Genomic DNA, 22,381 nt, shown 5'->3' on the forward strand with positions numbered 1-22,381 from the left:
CCTGACCGCTCTGATGGTGGCTATGGGAGACACCTGTCTATTATTATAGCAGAATATCATTAGGGGATGCATGGATTTCCTGAGAACAGGGAAATAGAATAAACATTATAGGTAGATTGGGGATAAGTGGGGACAGGAGGGATCAGGTTGAGGGGATGATAGAAGGTGAGGGTACTGAAACTGCCAACTGGAAGGGGGGTTCAGAAGTAAGATAACCTAATGCAATAAAAACTCCCAGATATCTATTAGGGTGAGTTACAGAAGCTTCTAGTAATTGGGAATTCAGAGCCTGAATTGGCCATCTCCTGTAACTAGGAGTGACTTACAGCTGTGGGATTGGGACACCAACCCAGTCATAAAACCTTCAACCTACAGTTTGTCCCGTCGGCATGATATACCATGGTAAAGATGGTGCAGAAATTGGGGGAGTGGTTACCAATGGTCTTCAGACCCATAGCATGAGAAGGATCCCACTCCTGGCACTGCCTGGGTCAGAAATCGGAGGTGCAGAGACTTAGGATAGAACCAAACATGACTGGTTTGAAAAGAAAAGTAAAGAAATCATTGAGGGTTTTCTTAAGTCCTCTGTCTAAAGAGGCTCGCTAATCCTCACTTGACCTTCCAAGTAGTTTGGCAGCCCTCTCCCTCTCCCTCTCCCTCTCCCTCTCCCTCTCCCTCTCCCTCTCCCTCTCCCTCTCCCTCTCCCTCTCCCTCTCCCTCTCCCTCTCCCTCTCCCTCTCCCTCTCCCTCTCCCTCTCCTTCTCCCTCTCCTTCTCTCTCTCCTTCTCCCTTTTGCTTTTCTCCTTTCCTTTAAATCTTCCATCTATTTGCCTTATATATATATTTACATATTTTACCATTTTCTGTCTAATGCTGTCTTTCCTCTTATCTTGAGGACCAGTCACATCTGAGGTTATTCCCAAATATTCTTAAATTGTAACTTCTTTTCCTGGACTGACCACTGAATGGTTGTTCTTAAGCATTATGATTATGATTATGATTATGATTGCTATATTTAACACTCCTAAGACTGATTTCCTTCATGCCTGTTATGTTAAAATGGCAGCTGGTCCAAACAGATCACACACGACCCATACAGTTCCACGGGAGAGGTCTATTGTGCGGGAAAGGACAAAGGGGGCAGTGAAGAAGAAGAAGAAGAAGAAGGAAAGAGAGAAAAGGTCAGAATACTCTGCCTTTTATTTGGACTGTGACATAACCACACACATGGTTTGCAGGTAAAGGTGAGCAGGTGGACCAGGTGGATGCTGGGACCATATGGCAATTGCCATGGCAACAGATGCATGGGTCCGGGTTGGGTCCTTTCATGGTCGCCTAGGGGTGACATTGTCATCGCTTCATTCAGAGGTGACTGCGACCTTAAAGTCAGTTCCTGACTGTAAAGCCAGTTCCTGATGCCAACAATGCCAGCATAAATACTACAAAATCTTCAGGTATCTGTATCAAAAATCATAGATATGTATCACAAAAGTTTAAACTACTGGGAATAAAGTTCTTATATCTTTTCTCAATAGTAAATAAGAAATTTTATCTCCCTATTAAAAATAAATGTTTGTTAATACCTACTGTAAAGACACAGATATTTAATTTTTTTTATAATTTTAACTTTGTTTTTCTCTTTCTTTTTACAGTGTCTTAAGGAATCCAATCTCTCCTCAGTATAAGACTAAGGATGATGTGGTAATTTAATGTTCCTCCCTCCATTTTTGTAGTGGTGGCATTAAAGGGTTAAACTGCCATGTACAGATTTTTTGGTGATGGGAATTCATAGGAGACTTTGTCCATGCGCAGTAAGAGCTCTACCTGCTGAACTCTATCTCCAGTCCCAGTTTTGCTCTTTTGAACATTTAATTCCCTTTAGCCTTTATCAATTTTTGATAATAATTTTAATAATTTCTGCTCTTGGCTCTTTCTTCTCCTCTTCCTCTCCTCTCATTCTCATTCTGAGGCATAAAGAAGGCTTAGAATTAAGTGACTCACTTTCCTGTTGTACTATCATTGTAATCCATGGAAAAAGCCTACCTAAAGGGTCATATTTCTCATCTATCAGCTAAATATCTAGTGTCAGCTTTTACCAGGAACATTGTCCAAACTCCCTGGGAAACCCACTAAAGTAGAAATAGTCAAGAGAATCAATTTCAAAAGTTACACTTTAATTTCAGTGGGATTTGAGTAATGTTTTTAATGCCTTATTTAATATCACAAAATTGATTTCCAGATTCTTACCTTTAATCTAACAAGTCACTGGAACTGTATGTCTTGGTGGAGTCAACTCAGGTCTGTTAGCATCAGTGTTGAGCTGGGGGTGCTCCCCCAGCTTCATCTCCTCATCAGGTCTGTGGCATGAATATGGAGGCAGGCATGATACCCCAGCCTCTTCTCTCACTTTATCTCTTCACTCTCAGCACATTGCACTCTTTTACTCAGCTCAACTCATTGCCCACTTCCTATTTAACATTAGGCTCTGCTGCTTCTCTCTTTTTCAGATCTATCATTACAGAATTTCATGTGTGTTATACGTATGTGTGCCTCTTTTGATCCAGCTATAATGAATCCACCTACCTACCTATCTACTTTTTGTGTATTAGTTATTTTTTCTGTTGCTGTGATAAAAAGTACCAGAACCAAGGAAAGTTATGGAAGAGAGAGCTTATTTTGTTATCTTTATAGTTCCAGAGGTATAAAGCAAAACAGAAATCTAAAAGTTTGAATTGGAGAAAAGTGAGATAAATGAGGGCAGAGATAAAACCGAACAGGCAGTAGATTAATGAGCGATAGGGGTGCTAGGCTTGAGTTCAAGTGCTCTGTAAGATCAGTGGCTTGTTTTCTATCCCACTATTTTTTTATTCATTTTTTGCATGCATTCATGTGTGTGGGTTAGAGTAGCGGTATTTTTAATTCCTTAGCAGATATTACAAATTTCTGCTGGAGGTCCCTGTGAGAATTAATTATGGTCATGATCTTTCTCAGTTACTGCTTGCTTGCTTGCTTGCTTGCTTGCTTGCTTTATTTATTTATTTATTTATTTATTTATTTATTTATTTATTTATTTATTTATTATTTTCTACATTTTATATCCACATTTTTAACATCAGGAAAATTCTCCTAATAGTATACTAAGGATGAAGAGCAAAGATAAAATTTTGATTCAATATAAGGAATGTTATATTTTGATTTCTTGGCTTTGCTGGAGAAAAGGCTCATTGTTTAAACACTTACACATTAACTTCTAAAACCCAGAGCTCACTTAGCTGTCAAAAGCAGAAACAATGCTTTTGGCTTTGCTCTTTATTTTTCTCTAAGCTTCACAAATGCCTTCTGGTGAAGAGAAGGGCACAGGAGTGAGGCTAAGGGTGGGGGAAATTGGGGTGGAAAGGATATTTATGTTGTTGGCTGAAGTCTTCTAGGTCTGGTTTGCTAAGTTTGAAGGTAGATAAGCTACAGGCAGTTGAAATACGGTTTTCATGTAATGCTAAATGGATATGAATATTCATTTATGTATTGCTTGTTTCATTAGAGAGTGTTAAATAACTATGGTGCTTATTGCAGAGTAGAAGAGTCTAACATATTTACTCCCTAATTCCATGTAGAATATATGTAACAAACCACTGGTTCGTATGATCACCTCCTTATTTAATTTTATTCTTAACACTTTCTATACTCTTTAAAATTATTTGGACTTATAAAAATCTTCTAAAGAGTATGTGTCCTAATTATTATATTAGAAATTAAAATTCCAATTCAAATATATTTATTTACTTGTTATTTTCAATGGCTTAGTTTGTTTTTAATTATATCTATCTCTTTGTGTCTGTATAGGATTGTGTTCCCATAAATGTCAGTGCTTGAGGCAACTGACAACCAACAGAATGGAATAAGGTACCCTGGAGTTGTCATTAAAGGTTGTTGTAAACTGCTCAGTGTGACTCCCAGTGTGTATAATGGAAACCAATCCTATTGCTGTTCTAAAGGGTTAGCACATCCACAATACAATACAATGCAATACAATACAATACAATACAATACAATACAACACAACACAACACAATACAATGCAATACAATACAATACAGACCTGGCTGCCAGGTCTGTGTCTAGTGAGATTCACTTCCTTCCTCAAACACGACAAGTTTTTGTGTTTCCTCATATGACACAGAAACGAGATAAAAGCCTCCTGATTATTTTTCATGAATCTTAATTTACAAAATAATTCAACATAATGGTCGTGTGTGTGTGTGTGTGTGTGTGTGTGTGTGTGTGTGTGAGAGAGAGAGAGAGAGAGAGAGAGAGAGAGAGAGAGAGTTTGCACATATATTTCATGTCACTCCTCTAATTCCCTGTTCCTCTTCATCCTAGTACCTCTTCTTTCCTGTGCCATTTACCTCAGTATTTGGATGCTTCTACTTTGTAATTTTATGTCTTCATCCCCTGCTTTATGGTCTCCTTTTTTGCAGTCATGTGGTTCTTTAATACCTTCCTCATTCATTCTTAGGTCCGCCATCTAATGGTCTAACTCATTCTCAAAGCCTATCTATCTAACACATGATCATATTGAGATTAGAAGACTGTTTAGCATGTTTTTAGAATAGGATGTCATATAGATCAGGCTATACCTGAATTCTTAATCTTCCTGCCTCTAACTCCCAAGAGGGAGATCACAGGCCAGGACTGAATACAGGTCCCTCTGCATGCTAGGAAAGCACTCTACCCACTGGGTTACAACTGAGCCCTAGTCATTTAGGTTCATCAAAACTGTGTAAATCTACAAGTTTGGGGATTGTGCTCAAGGGCATTATTTGAAACCATCCTGAAGGCTATTAAGGTATTTTTCCCCTTTGAAACTACAAATCTATACAACATCAGTTTTTCTTCAAATAGGTAAACCACAATAGTAAATTATGAAAAGAACTGTTTGTGCATACATACTAACTCAATGAATTAAAAAAATAAAGTAAAAGAGGTTGTGAATGTTTCAGGGAGTAGTGGACATGGACGTATTGGAGAAAGAAGAGCAAAGGGGAGATTATGTAATTCACTATTCACGAGGTTCTCAAAAAAATGAAAAATTAAAGAGAAATAGCCATGAGGGCAAAATCAATGAAATCAAGGCAGGAAATCCATAGATGAAAACAATTAATAAGCGAACCCAGAAGCTGGATAAAATTATGACATGCCGGCCATGCAACCGGAAAGAGAGTGCTAATGTCCAAAGTGAAAGAGCAGCCCACTCTCTGGACCACTGTGCAAGATGCAACGACAACGCAAAGCTGAAGTCCGTTTACCATATTAAAACTCTGCTTAACCAGCTTTTAGTACATGAAGATGCTCGCCCATCCTTGTTGCATCTTTTCAGCTAAGACTGCGTGTGTCATATTCTGTTGTTCTACTTCTAAGGTCAAATAGATCAATTTAGTTGAGTGAACTGCTGAAGTTTCAGGCTTTCCTATTTTGCTTCTTGCTTACCCAGCTGCCACTGGCAGATCCCCCTTTCCTGTAAGAATCCTGTTTCAGTGAAAGGTTTAGCATCCTATTGGCTTATGCTTTAACCAACATCGGTCTTCTCCTTGGTTTCTAGATCATAATTTAAGCTTTTATTTGTTGTTATTTCTTTTGTTTCATCTGATTATTTCTCTATTGACTTGGTTTATTATTCTTTTTCATGGACCTACCTATACTTTATGGATGTGAGGCAACTCACTTTGGATGGAAAATCTTGACCTTACTGGTGCTATTTTTTTCAGATTCTTTGAAAAATTTTTTTCCTGTACTCTTCCCAGTAGAGAGCTGTATTATTTTCATAGGTGAACCTACACTTTAAATTTTCTTATTGGGGGGGCTTTATTGTTCTGTGTCTACAGAATGTAAAATGAAGGAACATTGTATATTTATAATTGTTTTTATAGACTATTTAAGCCTGAAACATTATATATTCCTGATAAACATATAGCAAATGAACAAAACCACCACCAGCTGATGAAATTAAACGCTAAAGCCGCTGTTTAATTTGAGTTATTATTGCTTCCTGTTACTTAAAGCATGGATTTTCAGTTGTCACAGAGAGCCTTCTGTGACAGAATCAAGTCTAGTCAATAAACTTTGCCTTTGAGTAAGATATGCATCCCAGTGGCAAACGAAAGTTTGCTCACGGTCATCTGGGTAGTTCTTCAGAGGACTTGAGTCATAAGAGTCTAGTTTCAAGAGCTCAGATCATTCCCTAACTGGACTGACATTAACTTTAAATAAAGAAAGCAAACAATACTCACTGGTTTGTGATGCAGTTAAAGGTGGCAGAGAGTGTCAGTCTAAGTTGTGAGTCAAATAAAAGCAATTGTAAAGAGACGCTCCTGAAGTGATTTTAAAATTATACCGTTTTGATCAGCGAAAAAAGTTCTTATTTATATTCTCTGTTCCGAACATTTGAGCTAGTAGATGTCTAATATTTGCCACTCAAACTGAGTCCTATGCCTCATATTGTGAAATTGCATTTAGGTAAGTAACATGTTTTCACTGCTTGATTTTGCTATAGGGATTTAAATTCATCCCCCCCTTATAAAATGTCTCCGATATAAATATGACTCATTTTGTATCTGTGCCAAATGAGCGACATGAGATGTTAGCATCGTTGTGTGTCTGAAATATCTCTCTGCGTTTCCCTTGTCAAATATGATGCTTTGTTTTAAGGATAAATCTTTCTTACCAACTCTGTACAGTTAAAGTACAGAACAAATGGATTTCCAATCATTTTTTAATGCTTTCAACATTTGTTTTAGAAATTGCTTATATGTGAGGGCACTCATCAAAGAAACCCACATTTTGACATTTACATTAACACCAAGAGACCGTTTGATGAGCAGTGTTACTGTGGAGAAGAAAAAAAGAACTCTTGAATGGTAGTATAACCTCCATTGTACCCCCATGTATACATTATCCTTCAAGGTTAGGAAACTACTGGATGCATAGATAGGGGTGGGTATTCTGGTTGCTGTGATCTTCCCAGTGCACTGTCTCTTCTGCCCTAGTGTATGAGAAAACAAAGTCAAAATAAAACGGGTCCTTGTTTGGGGGGAGAGATGAGAAAAGCTGGCTGCCTCCCCCGTGACTCACCCAGCTGGCAGTGAGGTTCTGGGAGCCTTTTTTAAGACTGGGAGGAGATTGGAGGAGGCAAGGGAAGAGTGCTGGAAAGCTGTACAGAAATTAAGTCTTTTACATAGTGCATAGGAAGGTGCCTGTGTGGATTAAATGAAACATTGTTTTGCCAGAAAGCATGCAGCTTTGAGAAAACTGACTTTCTCAAAGATATACACCAAAATGATTGTAGAAATTGTGTAAGGGTTGGCTGACAGAACTGCTGATGATCCATCTTCTGGAGTCAGCTTTTCTTGTCCTAGGAAGGAGCTAGAATAGGACCTGCAGCTTTATAGACACCCAACGAATAGTAGCTGCTGCTACTGTCATTGACTGTGCCTCTCTCTCTCTCTCTCTCTCTCTCTCTCTCTCTCTCTCTCTCTCTCTCTGTGTGTGTGTGTGTGTGTGTGTGTGTGTGTGTGTGTGTGTGTGCACCCAAGCACCCAAGCACATGCTGGCTATGGCAAACTAAATGAGCCCCTCCTAAGAATCCTGAACCCACATATAAGCCTTTGCCTATCCCAAGTTGTTTAGTTATAGATATCATTTAAATCCTTTAAGCCCTGCTCTCTTATGAACAAATTAAAGATGACTCCTGCCCACCTGCATACTGCACAAGCTGAGTCAAGAACAGGAGCCCGAGTGTAAGTCTGTTCTAAAGAACAATTGCAGAGGTCAACAGTAGCAACTGGCCACCTCTGGAACCTGGTCAGACATGGAGCTAAGGAGGGTGCACTCAGATTATAAGATGAACTCTATCTGAACACTGTGAAACCACAGAACTAGGGCAATCAAAATCTGGAGATGCTGTTGTGGTTTAAAATAGACAGGTAAGTGCCTTGTTAGGTGTGGAATGCAGTTCTGCATTTGTTTCATTATTCAGCCAAACTCGTATTAAGAGCTAATATTTGCTGAACTTTTATGACAAGCCACACACCAAACAAAGTCTTCTGTACATGGTATTTCATTTAACCCTCGCTATGCCTTTCTTAGGGATGAATTAAATATTGTTGTCATTACTAGACAGTGAGGAAACCATCTTGTCAGTTATTATCACTCATTGTACACGCGGCCAGCTCCAGCCCTCAGAAAGGTTTCCTCTAACTGGGTCACAGAGAGATCCAGCTGCCCACCCACCACTGGCCCCACAGGGATGCAGGAGAAGGCTATTTTTGCCTCCTGCCCATCCCACAGAGCCTGGCACCCAGCTCCCCGAGGGAGGACTGCTCTTTGGAATTCCTGGCACCCACTCCATTCTCCTCCCCCTCATACACTGCTCATCTCTCCCAGTGATAGCTGCGTTAGGTTTGTCTGTTAGTTCAGGCACAAGCAAACACTGCTCAAGCTTAGTGGTCTCGAATTAGATGTTGAGATCCTGGTATACCTTGGGAAGAGGGACTGGAAGAGAATTATTGTAGAGGAGGCCTTGCCTGCAGCCCATCGTCTCCAAAAGACTGTTAAAATACTTTTATTTATGTACCAAGATCACATTTTCTGTGCAGTTGGGGTTTGGTGTGTGTCTCTGGGGCATTTTCTTCTCAGCTCCGCAGTCCCTTTGGTGTTAAGGAGCTGGTAACCTAGGAAATGCTGTGGGGGAAGAAGGCTCTGGTGGTGCTCTGGTGGCAGTGTGATTGTCAGCCTGGTGGGCCGACTCTGAGGCAGTAGGTGTGTGTGAGGGTGGGTGAGGGTGCTGCGAGCTTGCTTGCCTGTGGTTGCCAGAGTGCTGGCACAGGAGTGTGGGTGTGATTGCAGTGAGTGATGTACGGAGGGTAATTGTCAGGCAGCTCAGATTTTCTCCCTCTGTCTTTTTTTTTTTTTTTTTTTGCTCCTTTTTTTCTCCCTCTAATTTATAGTAGGCAAAGAAATCCTCCGCCGCATCAGCGAGGTGATATTTTTGAAAAGTTTTCAAGGGGATGAATTATGTGCTGTTTCAATTCCTCAGTATTATTGATTCTTTTAGGTTTTACTAATATTTCTTAATGAGTGGTTTTCGGATTTTGAGGAAGCTGGAGAGGCCAGCTTTGGCTGCTTGTTTCTGTAACGGAGGTACAAACCTCAAGCACTTGTTAGAAGGTAGCCTGTACAGATCAATGCTAATTTCTGCATCTGACCTTACTGCCACATTTAAAGTATTTGGACTTCAGAAAAATCATTTCTATTAACTCTAATATATGTTTATGTAATGTCGTTCCATCTAATGGGTGGGCTTATCATCTTTACCTAAGTTCATCAGCACTGCACCTGAAATTTAAATCAGACCTGTAAGCGTCGGACTTAAAAGTAAAGCACTGAAAAAATAGAGGGTATATCTTAGAGATGAACGCTGTAAGTTTAGAAACTTGGCAATAATCTTACTGAGAAAGACTGAACAAGAATGGCGTCCATACTAAAGGATTCCTGAAAGCCAAGAGAAGAATTCACACGATGTTGATTTGATTTTCTGGATGCAACTGCCCCAGTAGCTGTGTATACTCCACGTCACAGAAAACAGTGACTGTCATTGAATTGTATTGAAGACGTCAGTGCTGCACAATGGCACATGTGGAGGCCACGATGGCAGACCTGATATCAAGAAATAATCTATATCAAGCATCTGTGAATATCCCAACACAATCACATTTTACCTCTCCAATGTGGAAAGTGTCTGATTCAATGGCTGTTCTTAGAGGGGACTTATTTCTCTTCTCCAAGAATGAGATAGGCTTCTTGGCATAGGGAAGCAGTGCTTTTCAACAGGAGCAATTTTCAATAGGAGTGGGCATTTGCCACTGTTGGGAGATGTTTTAGATTGTCATCATCTAAGACATAGAGACAAGTTGTACTACGTATTATTCTACAATGTACAGTGCAACTTCTAAAACAAACTATTATCTGGTCCAAAATATTCATATTCCTATTTTTGACAAATGCTGCCACACGCACAGCTGCAAACATACACTAATATGTAAAATGTCTATGCACTGTGTGATGATTAATCTCTGTTAACTAGAATAGATTTAGAATCACCATTGAGATGCATATATGAGTTTGTATATAGGGACATTTTGAGAAAAGATTAGCCCGGGGAAATACCCACCTTGAATGCTAGACTATACTATTTTGTAGGTTGTAGTTTTGGAATAAAAGTGGGCAGGCAGCAAGGTGGCTACCAACAGTTATCCTTTCTGCTTTCTGATTGTGCATATAATGTCGTGATTTGTTTGACACTCCTGCTGTCTCTGTCATGATGAACTATGTCTCTGAGAGTTGCAGCCAAAGGAAATGCTTTTTTAATGTGCTTTATCATAGGGATGAAAAAAAAAACAAAGTAAAACAAAAAAAGCAAACAACAACTAATACAGAATTTTGATATCAAGGAGTGGATTTATGGTTGGAATCAAATGAACCAGGTGGTTGCTACAGACTTAGAACAGGTTTATCTGAGGAATTCGGAAGAACTGAGACATTCAGGCTAGAGAAATCCCAGAATGCAGTAAGCTAAACTTAATGAACCACTCAAGTATGTGTTGGGAAGAACAGAATGCTGGGAGAAACAGTTTGAGAAGGGAACAAAGACTTTTGCCAAGAAATGAGCCATTCATGTTATTTTCTGGCAAAGAATCTGGCTATGACCCTGTTCTCAGAACTTGAGTAGGGGTAAATAAAAAAGTAATGGACTAGCTTGTCGTGGCTGAATCTCATGACAGGAAAGAATTCACAATGTGTTATAGTCTAGGCTCACTATCATAAAGCTTTGAAAAATGCATTGTTGTTAGGAAAGAGAAGGAGTTTAATCTTATAGACAAGACAGGTGCTAAGGAAAAAACACAGTGTTTCTTAAATAGATTAACACTGTTAAAGAGAAATCCTTGTCTTTTCTCTGGGACAAAACATGCCCACCCATTAATGGTTCTAGTATGTAATAATGCAAACAATTTTTTTAATTGAAAACTTGAGTGAGTTTATTCTATTAAAGACCTTTTTCTTGTTCTTTGGAAGATCTCTAATAAAGAATAATGTTATTGAATAATATAAAATGATGTTTAGAAAAGACTTGATTAAAAAGGAATTGGAGTAATGTTTTGAAAATGCTAAATTTAATCTTCATCCTTTCTAGGGACTTTTAACTTGCTAATTTTACCCAGTAAATCTCTAAGAATGAGTGTTTTTAATTTAATTATCTTTTGATCATATTATTTCTTGTTCCCAAGTCCTTCCAGATTGTCTACTGCTTTTTTCTTTCTTTTTTGTTTTGGCAGTAAACTAATGAGGAACTTTATCTAGTCTTAGACTCCATCATACAGCTCTGATATTACATTAAATTGTTTTATTTTTAAAATTTGATAAATTTGTTCTTTTTAAAAATTTTTTATTATATATTTCTTTTTTCCTCTTTATTAAATTGGTTATTTCTTATTTACATTTCAATCATTATTCCCTTTCTCGGTTTCCAGGCCAACATCTCCCTAACCTCTCCCCCTCCCCTTCCATATGGTTGTTCCTCTCCCCATCCTCCCCCCATTACTGCCCTCCCTCCAAGAATCTGGTTCACTGGGGGCTTCCCCTTCCACTGGTGCTCTTACTAGGATATTCATTGCTACCTCTGAGGTCAGAGTCCAGGGTCAGTCCATGTATAGTCTTTAGGTAGTGGCTTAGTCCCTGGAAGCTCTGGTTGCTTGGCATTGTTGTACATAAGGGGTCTCGAGCCCCTTCAAGCTCTTCCAGTTCTTTCTCTGATTCCTTCAACGGGGGACCTATTCTCAGTTCAGTGGTTTGCTGCTGGCATTCGCCTCTGTATTTGCTGTATTCTGGCTGTGTCTCTCAGGAGAGATCTACATCCGGCTCCTGTCGGTCTGCACTTCTTTGCTTCATCCATCTTGTCTAATTGGGTGGCTGTCTATGTATGGGCCACATGTGGGGCAGGCTCTGAATGGGTGTTCCTTCTGCCTCTGTTCTCAATTTTGCATCCCTACTCCCTGCCAAGGGTATTCTTGTTCCCCTTTTAAAGAAGGAGTGAAACATTAGCATTTTGGTCATCCTTCTTGAGTTTCATGTGTTCTGTGCATCTAGGGTAATTTGAGCATTTGGGTTAATATCCACCCAACTTTAAGTTTTTTCTCAAAGATATCTATCTCTATTTCTATCTGTCTGTCTGTCTGTCTATCTATCTATCTATCTATCTATCTATCTATCTATCTATCTATCTATCTATCTATCGACCTTGAATTGAAAATGCTGCTGAGAGGATTCTCTTCTCAAAAAAAGCTGCCTGAAGTAGAAACTTAAGGGTTCTTTGGAAAGTCGTTTGGATGGTGTTTGGCTGGACAAACACATAAAGGAATGTTTAGCTAAAGTGAACACAGGTAAAAGACATACTGATGGAAAAACATTTATCTGAAGCAGACACAGGCAAAAGGATGCTATATTAAAACAAACAGGTGAGAGGACACGTGATAAAAGATTCTTTACTAGCAACACAGATATACTGGCCTACCTTACATTTCATAGTTGGGCTGTATTTGTAGGGACTACATAGGGTGGAGTGCAGCAAAAAAGCTTCTGGTGGTATGTTGCAGTTTCTTGACGCTTCCACAGACTCTGGGCTGGTTGACAAAAGTGACTTCAGTTGAGACAGATGTGCATGCTGAGGCAAGATATGTGCTGTGGTAATACACATGCTGAGATAAGACCTGTGGAGGACATGTGACGTTTGGAGGGTATAAATAGGACTCAGTGGACAACGACAGAGGCCGAGCTCGGCTTGCTTATGGAGTAGCTGTGCAATGCTTATTAGTCTTGCATCTTTGCTGATCTTTACTTCTCTGAGAGAGGCACACCCGAGAACTCCTCCTGGTGTCTCTCTGGGTCCCTTCCACTGACTTGAGTCTAGGCTGAGGCCTGGCTGCCTCTGCTATGTAGTGTTACCACTGCTGACTCATGTTTGCTATCTCGACTCTACCAAACTAGACTGTTGATGTATCGGTAAAATGTTTGCGAGAGGATCGAGCTGCCACTGCTAACCTGGGAACTGAATTGCTGATTTCCAGACAATACAGACAAAAGTTGCTCCAAATAATTTTTCTACACAGACCCACTTACCTCCTATTCTTAGTTTTTCACTAACTGGTGGGTGATGGGCTCCGAGGGAGGTTAAAGCATTTACAAACCATCATTAAAAATAGATGCTAAAAAAGATTAAAATTAAAGCTACCAAACTTTTACTTTCTCAGATTGGGCTACCAAAGTGCAGACCATGATAGCTATGACAAAAGTGGAGCCGGATACCTCTCAGGCTTGAAGGAGAACTTGGCAATATAACGTATATCTAGAGGTATCTCCGGAATGAAAGATGTTAGATTGGGAGGGTCATGGAGACTTCAGCCCAAGTTCAGAAAGATCACAGAGACCAAATAAGTTGCCAAACAAGAAGTGTTTTCAGTAAGAAGGTGCTGGGAAGCCATTAGAGGGAGCTGACAGTAAAGCCTAATTTGCAATGGAGACTCCAGTTGTTGTAAATGCAAAGGCCATTGAATATTTATGGATGAAAGTTGCAGTTGTGCATACACAGAAGAATTTACCCAAGGGAAAGAATGTGAGTTCTGTAATTAAAGAGTTTGATGGTCAGGACAACTTGAGCCTTTTCATGCTCACATGACACTGGTGTTTGCTTTACTGGAGTCAGGTCTTTCTTTAAATCAACCATTCATGTGGCACCCCAGTACTTGGAGACTTTTTTACTCTGTGTGATTATCTGGTAGAAATAAAGAACTTGATTTTAGTATTGCTTGGGTGCACAGTTGAGAAACTGCCTTGAGTCTCAGAAGAGACTTTTTGAATAGTGTCTTTAGCCTATTAAAGATTAGGTGACTTTTACAGGTGGACTTCTAGTCAATATCCATGACAAAATTAAAACTGAAGAACAATCAATCAATATTACAGCCCAAGTTGATAAGATCAGAAAGGCCTAGGGATATTTTAATGCTGTTTTTAATTAAAGATAATTAACAGAACTTACAAAAAGAGGATATGAAGTTATCCTCTTGGATTATGCATTCTAAGATGAAAATGAGATAGTTATGCTTGTTCCAAATTGACAAAAGGTAGATTTGTGAAGTTTACTGGATTTAAAAACACTATGGAACACTTTTCTGAGATTTTGTGTTGGTGTTTCCAGAAATATTTTCCATAGCAGGGAAGAGTTACCCTTAATGTGGGGTGGCATTACTCTGTGGTGTGGGATGGAGAGATACAGCCAGAATATGTCAAATACAGAGGCAAATGCCAGCAGCAAACCACTAAACTGAGAACAGGACCCCTGTTGGGGGAATCAGAGAAAGGACTGAAAGAGCTGAAGGGGCTTAAGACCCCATAAGAACAACAATGCCAACCAACTAGAGCTTCCAGGGACTAAACCACTATCCAAAGACTATACATAGACTGACCCATGGCTCCAAATTCATAGGTAGCATGAATAGCCTTGTTGGGGCACCAATAGAAGGGGAAGCCCTTGTTCCTGCCAAGGCTAGATCCGCAGGGTATGGGATTGTTGAGGGGTGGTGGTAATGGGGGTGTGGATAGGGAGGGGAACACCTATATAGAAGGGGACGGGGAGGGGCTAGGGGGCTGATGACCTGAAAACCGAGAAAGGGAATAATATTTGAAATGTAAATAAGAAATACCCAATTTAATAAAAATTGGGGAAAAAGTAATGGAAAAAATTAAGGAAAAAGTGATCTGGACATACATACTCATCTTTCTCTTCTTTCTGACTTGTGGGTGCTTTCTGATCAGCTATCACACCAGGACTACTGAGCCTTCCCAAATATGAATAACTGCATCCCCTGGAACTGTGAACCAGAATAAGCTTTTCCTTTTTCAAGTTCCTTTGTTGGGACTTTGATAGCAGGAATTAGCACAGTAATATAGGCTATCTTTCTTATCTCCTTCAAGGGATAATCTCATTTACATTTGGCAAAAATTTTTGATCTACAGACCTATGATGAGACAATCCTGAGGCCTCAGTAATTTGATATGTGCAAAGCCTACTCAGATCCTTAATAGGTCAGTTTCATAAGACTACTACAAACAGGTTTGAGCTAGATATGGTACTTTCTCTTCTGAATCTTTTCAATGAGCAGTTAAGAAATTGTGCAGAATTTTTTCTCTGTTCCCAGCATTTACTCAATACTTTTGATCTCTCTGTCACATGTAATGCTATACCCTTTGCAGGTGTTTCTAGTGGTACCCTCTTTATTTTCTTCATTCGTTATAAAGAATTAAGGAAAATCGGTAAATGTCATTGTTCAAGCCTCACCTCGATTAAGAAGTGTAAGAGCACATAGTCTTCAAAGTCTTAAAATCTACAAGGGGGTTCTCTAGATGTTTCCATGTTGATAAGTAGACAGTCTGTGCTGGGAATCAAACTCAGGGCCTCTCTCTGACTATGCCAAAACACAACCCATCTATTCCATTGAATGTACATTTCCTGTTTGAATACAATATGCCTTTCTCTTCTCTGTAATCATTACATCACTTGCTCTTGGAATTTATCTACTATCAGATCCCAAGTTTCACTAGTTTCTAGTGATAGCGTTTGATGGTAATGGTAATTCTAATGGAAGATGTGTGTGTGTGTGTGTGTGTGTGTGTGTGTGTGTGTGTGTGTGTGTGTGTGTGTGTGTGTGTATAAGCATGTGTGCAGAGGAGAGTCAATTCCATACCACATTTTTTTCTTTTTAGCAGCATTATTAAAATTTTACTAATGGTCCTGTAAAACTAGAAATAGATAAAACATCAAACCTGCACATTAACCAGATTCAATGCATATGCTTAGTGAAATAATACTTACAGTTAGAGTTCTCATGCAGTGCAGTATCTGTGCAGCTCCACAGTCAAAATTTATACTTTCAGCATCTTTTATTTTATTTTTTTCATTTTTCTATTACCAGAAAATGAAAAAGAATCCATGATATAATTAGAGGTTGAAAAACAATTAACATTGTAGCCTCGGTTAATGAGACCAGAAGAGCCCAGGAATGTTTTGATACTATTGTTTTTAAGTAAAAGTAATTGACACAAGTAGTAGAAGAGGATTTAAAGCTAAGTCCTTTTCTAATCCCGTCTTACATTCTTTATGTAGAACAGACACTTTCCTGGTTTGGGCATAGTGCTACGTTTCAGGATAGCTTCAAATAGAAGCAGCTTTATTCCTGCTTGGCCATATCCTCTTCATTTACAAGTATTTGAAACATTGCCTTGCACAGTGCACTTTGGACTGACATGATTTTCTATGTTATTTCTGGACCAGAGCAATGAGAAGTCCAAACAAATAAAGGGTGGAAAGAAATTACAGTGGTCTTACATGTTTTTCTTTTGCTAATTTTGCTATTGATATCTATGATGGCTAATATCATTAACTTGACCATATCTTCAATCACTTAAGATATAATACTCTGAGCATATCTGTGAGGTATTATCTAGATTAGGTTAATTGAATTAGAATGAGCCAACTTAACTGTGAGCTTGCACCATGTAGTAGGATGAGATTACACACTGAATATCAAGGAGAAAATTAGATGAGTGTGAACAGTCATCACTTTCTTCTACCTGGCTGTGGATACATGTGACCTGTTTCCATGACCAATGACTTCTCCATCGTGAGGGACTATAATCATGAATCATGAACCAAAATATTCCCTTTTTTTAAAGTTGCTTCTTTCAGGGTATTTTGTCTCAACAATGAGACAAGTAACTAATACAGTATCTAAAATTGCCTATTTCACCAAGAAAGAACTGTTTTCCCCCACTTTCCATTTCACAGATAAGGAACCAGGGACAGAACATTTGTTACTACTCTAAGTGATATGTCTAACAAATGATAAAGGTTAGATGCAAATTCAGCTCCATCTGTCACAAAAGACTGCCTTTGAACACTGTTGTAAATTATCTTCTATTCCATAATCGGGACTGCTGGACTGGTATAGAATTGGCATTCCTGCAGCAGCTGGGAAACAGCTTATTCTTCCCACCCAAGAACACACTGTGATTACTGAGACAGGGAGTGAGTGGAAAGAAGTCAATGTCCTTAGGTACTAAGTCTTTCTTCGATGTGACTTGTTGGATGAACAGGTAAGGTATGAAAGCAAATTTAATTGCATCCACATTTATGCTTTAATTTCTGTACTCTATGGATTAGGTATCACTTTGTATTATTTCTACCTTTCCACACAGCAATTTTTTTTAGAAATGAGTAGCTTAAAATTGTAAACATGGAATCTGGGTGGTATCTTAGTTGATAAAGTGCTTACCTCACAGGCAAGAGGATGTGGGTTTAGATTTCCAGAATGCATGTAAAGATTGTGTGGTGGTATGCTCTGGAGAGATAGGGACAAGTAAGTTCTTGAAATTTTCTGCTAAGATAGCCTAGCATAGTTGGTGAAGTTCCAAGCTCATAAATGACTGAATCTTAAAAGGAATATGAAGGGTATCTACTGACAGACTTCTAAAGTTATTCTCTAACCTCCATACACAGTTGTCCACAGGTGTAAAGAGAATAAATAACTAAGGAATGTGCATACACACATGCACATGCACATGCATACACACTCGAACACACACACGCCAAACCAAACAACCAACCAATCAATCAACCAACAACCAAACCAAACCAAACCAAACCAAACCAAACCAAACCAAAACAAACCAACCAACAAAACAACAACAAGAACAAAACTACTACCACCAAACAAAACAAACACATGCTATTATGTAGTTCAGAGATAGACTCCAGGATTCTCAGGATCATACAATTAACATGCAAAGCAGTACTTTGCTACATGGGGGCATGGCTGTGGTTATACAACCCACTTCTAAGATGGGAGACTAACATGGCAGTAGGGAAGTGTCCCATTTCCGCATTGTAGGGGCATAGAGAGATGCTGAGTATATCCAAGCCACTGAACCTGTTCTCACTGGAATGAATGACATGAAAAGAAGACAAAGAGTCTGAGAGTCTAGGTGAAGATTTTTATTTTCTTCATGAAGGACAACTCTCTGTTACCTTTGTCTTGGTTCATTCATTACAGAGGCCTTGCCGAATTTAGGCTCTATGAAAAGGAACAAAATTAAATTCTACCCACTTCAGTGGAAACTTATGAAATAATTTGTAGACTCAGAAATAGTGGATTGGAGAGATGGCAGAGGAGTTAATGTTGAGTATCTCTTTTAGGGAGGGTCTAAGTTCAAATACTAGCACCAATACTGGAAACAACCACCACTTGATTTCTTTCTTATTGCTTCCTTGACCAAGTTATCCTTGAATAGAGCGTTGTTCAGCTTCCATGTGTACATGGACTTTCCGTTTTTTTGGTTGTTACTGAAGACCACTCTTAGTCCATGGTAATCTCATAGGATGCATGGGTCGATTTCGATTTTCCTGTATCTGTTGAGGACTGTTTTGTGACTGATTAAATGGTCAGTTTTGGAGAAGATACCATAAAGGTGCTGAAAAAAGGTATATTCTTTTTTTTTTTTGAGGATGAAATGTTCTTTAGATATCTGTTAAATCCATTTGGTTCACAACTTCTGTTAGTTTCACTATGTCTTTGTTACGTTTCTGTTTCCATGATCTGATCATTACTGAGAGTGGGGTGTTGAAATCTCCTGCTATTATTGTGTGAGGTGCAATGTGTGCTTTGAGTAAAGTTTCTTTTATGAATGTGGGTGGTCTTGCATTAGGAGTATAGATGTTCAGATTTGATAGTTAATCTTGGTAGGTTTTTCCTGTGGTGAGTATGAAGTATACTTCTAAATCTTTTTTGATAACTTTTGGTTGAAAGTTCTTAAAGGAGGGGAGGAAATCATCATAGGAGAAGATATGGAGACAAAATTTGGAGCAGAGACTGAAGGAATGGCCCATTCAAACCCTGTGCCACTTGGGGATCCACCCCATATACATACATCCACAAAATCCAGACAATATTGCTGATGCCAAGAAGTGTATGCTGACAGGAGCCTGATATAGCTGTCTCCTGAGAGGCTTTGCCAGAGTCTCACAGAAGCAGATGCTTTCAGCCAACCATTGGACTGAGAACAGTGTCCTCAATGGAGGTGTTGGAAAAAGGACTGAAGGAGCTGAAGGGATTTGCAACTCCATCGGAAGAACAATATCAACCAACCAGACACCTCAGAGTTCCTAGGGACTAAACCACCAATGAAATAATGCACATGGAGCGAGAAATGGCTTCTGCCACATAGGTACCAGAGGATGACCTTGTTGGGTATCAGTGAGAGGAGAGCCCTTGGTCCTGTGAAGGCTTGATGCCCCAGTGTAGGGGAATGCCAGGGTTGGCAGTGGGGAGGGAGTTGGTGAGTGGTTGGGGGAGCACCCTCATAGAAGCAGGGGTAGTAGGGATGGAATAGCGATTTTCTGGAGGGGAAAATGAGAAAGGGCATAACAATTGAAACATAAATAAAGAAAATATACAAAGAAAAAATTAAAATCCAAAACAAAAACAAAAACAAAAAACAGACAAACAAAAACACAAGACACCAAACCAAACCAAACCAAACAAAAAACTAAACCAACCACTTGAAACTCCCAGATCCAGAAGTAATCCACACCTCTAACTTCTGGCACTAGCTCTCCTGAGCACATACCCATCCCCCACAAACTTAATCAAAAATAATAAAATAAATCTGAAAAACAGGCAGCATTAAAAAGGTCATTTTCAGCTATTATAACAGCCTTGTATAATGCAGCAAAATGTCTAATCACGTTTATGCTTTTCACTTTCCTCGCTTGAGTTATTATCTAGAGATATGAGAAGAGACCTGTTTGCGTATGCTTTTATGTTCATATTTCTCTTCAGTCTTTTCTTACTCTTGTGAGCCCTTTCACAGTCAGACACTGGTGAGGTGAGCCTGGGAGATTTAGAATGCATGCTCTGCTTTTCCTCATACCTCACTTCAGTAGCGTCAAAGCTGATGGGTTTCCTTCTTATGGGGCCCTGCAGGTCTCCTCTTGTAGAATCCTACTTCAGATTAAACTATACAAAACAACCTCCACTAAGTGGTTACTTGTCCCTCTCTCCTTGACTTCTGTCTTCCCTCTTTTCTGCTAGGAAGCTGCTTTAGTCAGAACTAAGCTTTTGAGTGCCTCTCTTCCTTTCACTTCGGATGAGAGGAAAATAACATTTTCCTCCAATGTGATGGCTGGAATGCGAGCACATTTACATCAGGTACAACAGAAAATCTGTTTCTTTCATTGTTTATTCGTAAACCTCCAACATTCTTGCTCATTTTCAAACATCAGTGTGGTTGATGAACTGGAGTTTATTGAAAACTTTAAGTTCTTTCAATGTTTATGCTGGATCCCTACCTTATTAGGGAAGTGCTGAGGCCTTTAGACAACTCTGAGATAACAAGGAAAAATATACCTAAGGTTCTACTACATCTTAATAAAGTAACTGTAGTTACTTTGAATAAGTTTGAATGAGAATGCCTCCCACAGAGTGGCACTTAAGCACTTAGTTTCTAGTTGGTGTCACTGTTTGAGGAGGTTTGGGTGGCACAGACTTGGAGATAATAAGTGACTGGAGATGGTTCATAGCCTGGTCCCACTTTTAGGTCCCACTTTTGATTTGTGGTTATGGTTGAAGATGAGATCTCTCAGCTTTCTCCTTTTGACGCATGGTTGCTGCTATATGTTCCTCCACACTAGAAACTTATTTCATTGAAGGTATAAGCTAAAAATTAACTCATTATTTTATAAGTTACTTTAGATCATGGGATTTTTGTACACCAATAGAAACATATTTAGCATAAAAGTTGGTACCAAAAATGGTATATTTCTGCAAAGAACCTGATCTTGGTGAGTTTTAGAGGTATGTGGACGTTTGTGGCACTTTGGACTAGAGAAGCAGTTGAGTGCTGTAAGCAGAGTTTAATAGACTTTTCTCTTAGAAGCCTGGAAGACAGTATTGGGGAGAATAATTCAGACTGGGGAAGTCTGCCAAGGATCTATCAGAGGGAGAAAGTATTAGCAACTGGGCTAAAGGCCATTCATATGATATTTTGTCAGAAAATCTGCCCATGTCCAAAGAACTTTTCTGAAAGTAAATTAAAAAGCAATGAGCCATTTTTGGGGGGGGTGGGATTTCAAGAGAGAATCAAATGGAATCTATGGCCTGTTACTACTGACTTCCCTTGATTAAGTCTACAATTATAGGGGGAAATGCAACAGAAAGAATTATGAAATGTACAATTTGGAGAGAAAAGAATACTAGGAAGTTTAATGGTTCAGCCAGGGCATGTGCTAAGAGAATGTAATTATTAAGGAGATTAGCATCTGTAAAGGGAAGACTTGTATGCATAAGTTTGATACTAGGAGGGCAAGCAAAGGCTATTTGAATATGACTCAAGGGGAACAGAGTTCATCTCGAACTGACAGACAAATTTGGAAGCATCATCCACAGGATACTGGATTTTTACCACATGAAAGGTGAAAGGTGACAAGGTCATGAATTTTTCTCCATAGATTCAGAAAGCTGCTGAGTCCAGGCAGTGTGTGGCCAAGGTATGTATATGAAGAGTCTGACAGGGTAGTAGGCCCAGAAAGGCTATTGAATGAATTTGTGAAAACAGAGCCTTGATTGCAATGGAAAACCCAAGATGCTAGAGATCCTAAAGCTTTAAAGCTATATTACAAGGAGAGCTCCAAACATGGAGTAAAACTAGCCCGAAGCGAGAAGCCTATCATACACATCAAAAGAGGAAGAAGGGCACCATAAAAGTCCTTTGGTACTAAAACTCAGATATCAGGCATAGAGCTACAGGATTTGCTGTTTGACATGCTTACTTTTGATCTTGTGTGGGTCCAGCGTTTTCTTACTTTACCCCTGCTCAATATTCTTACTTTTTGAAATGGTAACGCACATTTTATGCCATCTTATGTTATATTATATACGATTTACTTTTGTTATTCAAAAAGTATGACAGGTAAGAGATTGCAATACGTCTCAGATGTCAGAAGTAGTGTTGAGACTGTAAAATGCTACAGAGGCTTTTAAGATTGAACTAAACGCAGCTTGCATTATGATTGCCTTGAGCGTTTGGGAGGAGGTATAGACTGTGATAGTTGGAATGAAAAATACCTTGCGTAGGCTCAGGCATTTGAACACTTGGTCTGCAGTTTGTAATGCCATTTGAAGCACGTTATGAAACCTTTGGGAGATGTGGAAGAAGTATGTTGCTCGGG

Source organism: Rattus norvegicus, chromosome 3 (genome assembly GCF_021556685.1).
Source record: "Rattus norvegicus strain SHRSP/BbbUtx chromosome 3, alternate assembly SHRSP_T2T, whole genome shotgun sequence".
In the NCBI taxonomy this organism is placed as follows: Eukaryota; Metazoa; Chordata; class Mammalia; order Rodentia; family Muridae; genus Rattus; species Rattus norvegicus.